Raw genomic sequence first — 3124 nt, 5'->3', positions numbered from 1 at the left:
TTCCTCTCTTCCACTCAAAAAATCAATGGAAAAACTATCCTTGGGTGAGGATTAACAAAAACACACACACAAAACATATAAGGGGGATTAGTTTGGCTTTGGGGAGAGGAGGGGGCACAAGGGGCACTAGCATACCAGCAAGGCCAAATAAAAACATGCTGATAGGCCCAAACTCCTTTTTTAAAAATATATACTTTTAAAATTGATTTCAGAGATGAGAGAGAATCATTGATTGGCTGCCTCCTGCATACCACCTGACCAGGAATAGAACCATAGAACCGTGACCTCCTGATTCATAGGTTGATGCTCAATCACTGAGCCACACCAGCCGAGCCCCAAACTCCTTTTGAGAAGGAAATAAAAAAGATCAGAGCACAAACTAAGGAAATAGGGAAATTAATGAAGCAAAAAATTATTCTTTGAAAAGATCCAAAAAAATTTACAAAACTAGATTAGCCCAAAAGAAAGACCAATATCAGGAATGAAAGAAAGCATATCAGTCACCACAGACCCTACCCATATTAAACAGATTAAGTGCTAGGGACAATTCTATGTCCATAAATTTTTTTTTATGCCCATAAATTCAACATCCTACTTGAAATGCACCAACACCTTGAAAGACACTAAAATGAAAGCTCACTCAGGAAGAAATACATCATCTGCATAGTCCTATCTATTAAAGAAATCTGTAGTGAAAAACCTTTCAACAAAGACTTGTCCACAAAAGTACTCCCTCACCAACTAGGGAAACAAAATACTTCTATGGAAATAAAGACTTCACATGTTTAGTTTGATTGGTCTGAATAGAGCCACTCTTAATTAGTCAGTGAAAATGCAAATAAGGATATAGCTAGGCAGCTCTGATTGGACAGGGAAAGTCTGAGTCCTATTGGTCAAATTTGGGTCCTAGAGCTCTCTTATCAATTTGACTTCACTTGGAAGCTTAGTCTGCAGCTTTTCCCTTACAGGGAGCTTGAGAAAGAGGCCCCTATAAACAATGAATGGTAGACTATGGTTATGAATTTGGGCCCAGTTAACCACAAAGAGTCCTTGGCAGTGGGTCAACACAAAAGGCTCAGATGGTTTCATTAGTGAATTTCAACCAAACATTCAGGAAGAAATAACATCAGTTCTAAAAAAATATCTCCCAGAAAATAGAAGAGGAGAGTACACTACCTAACTCAATTCCTTTTGGTAACTTCTCTTTCTTTTTAAAGACAAATACCATATGATTTCACTTTTTATTTTTTTTAATCCTCACCTGAGGACATTTTTTCCCATTGATTTTTAGAGAGAGTAGAAGGGAGAGGAGAGACAGAGAGAAACACCAATGTGAGAGGGATACATCGATTGGTTGCCTCCCGCATACCCTGGACCAGGGCCAGGAGCCTGCAGCCGAGGTACGTGCCCTTGACTGGAATCGAACCTGGGACCCTTCACTCCGCAGGCTGACACTATCCACTGAGCCAAACTGGCCAGGACTTCTTTTTTTTTATGATGGCATATGACCAAACTTTTTGGAATCTGGGGGTGTCTTTGACAATCTTGGCATCTATAGTTCCTACTCTCCTTCACAGAGCCCAGACTCCTCTTTTGATATGCAAAACATATGGAAGGACTTAGGAAATATCAGGTGACCATTGCAGAAGGTCCTTGAATGTGAAATCTCTGCTCAGTTGCCACCTCCTCCAAGAAGCCCTCCTGGTCATTCCCTGGAATGTAGCCTCTTTCCAGTTTTTCTTCTTAACTCTTGTCACCATCAGAAATTGTCTCATTTATGCCGAAACCGGTTTGGCTCAGTGGATAGAGCGTCGGCCTGCAGACTCAAGGGTCCCAGGTTCGATTCCGGTCAAGGGCATGTACCTTGGTTGCGGGCACATCCCCAGTAGGGGGTGTGCAAGAGGCAGCTGATCCATGTTTCTCTCTCATCGATGTTTCTAACTCTCTATCCCTCTCTCTTCCTCTCTGTAAAAAATCAATAAAATATATTTAAAAAAAAAAGAAATTGTCTCATTTATATATTTCTTTACCCATTTTCCTTCTATCTCTGGCACTAGACTGGGATCACTGGGGCTGGGGCTGAATCTGGGTCTGTCTTGGTCACTGCTGTGCCCTCAGCAATGAGAGCTGTGAAGTCCAGTACAGCAGCCACTGGCCACATATGACTAGTAAGCTCTTGTAATGTGACTGTCCAAATTGAGATATGCTGTGAATGTAACTGTACACTAGATTTTAAAGGAAATGTTATTAAAATTAACTATAGCTGCCCTGGCCAGTGTGGTTCAGTTGGTTGGAGCATTGTCCCGTACACCAAAAAGTGGTGGGTTAAATTCCTGGTCAGGGTACATAACCAGATGGCAGGTTTAATACCCAGTCAGTGGCATGCAGGAGACAACTAATTGTGTCTCTTTCTCTCCCATCGATGTTTCTCTCCTCCTCCCTCCCTCCCTCCAGGGCCTAAGACCTCGGTAGAGCTACTCTCAGCCTCTCCTGGGACCCTCTTGCTGGCCTCAGCCCTTTTCCCAGCAAAAATCCTCAGTTGAGGCTTCTTGGCCTCTCACTTCCCACTTCTATTTCCCTTAAAGGGGGATTAACAATACTGTCATCAAATATTAACAATACTGTCATCAAATATTAATTGGTAATGAGATGTACTATTATTTTATAAATTTCCACAAATAAGCAAAGATTAAAGAGGGGGCAATAATGCTTTGGGTTGAGCCTGGGCAGTGTGGCTCAGTGGTTGGACACTGACCTATAAACCAACCAGGAGGTCACGGTTCAATTCCTGGTCAGATGCCTAGATTACTGGCTCTGTCCTCAATAGGGGGCATGCAGGAGGCAGTCGGTCAATGATTCTCTCTCATTGATGTTTGTCTTTCTCCCTCTCCCTTCTTCTCTGAAATCAATAAAAATATATTTTAAAAAATACTTTGGGTTAAAAGAAGCAGCCTGACCTCTGGGAAGGTAAACTATGACAAATGGGAGTAATCATAGGGCAAGGCAGGAGTATAAATACTTGTGATAGCCCTGAGAAAAATCTTGTCCTGAATTCTCCATCCTCACCAACCTGCAGGTTTTGCTAAGGATCTTGGGTTGCAGGTGTGGGCCCCAGGTTAGTGGG

This window comes from Eptesicus fuscus, chromosome 6 (genome assembly GCF_027574615.1).
Source record: "Eptesicus fuscus isolate TK198812 chromosome 6, DD_ASM_mEF_20220401, whole genome shotgun sequence".
Lineage (NCBI taxonomy): Eukaryota > Metazoa > Chordata > Mammalia > Chiroptera > Vespertilionidae > Eptesicus > Eptesicus fuscus.
This window is presented reverse-complemented; position numbering follows the sequence as displayed.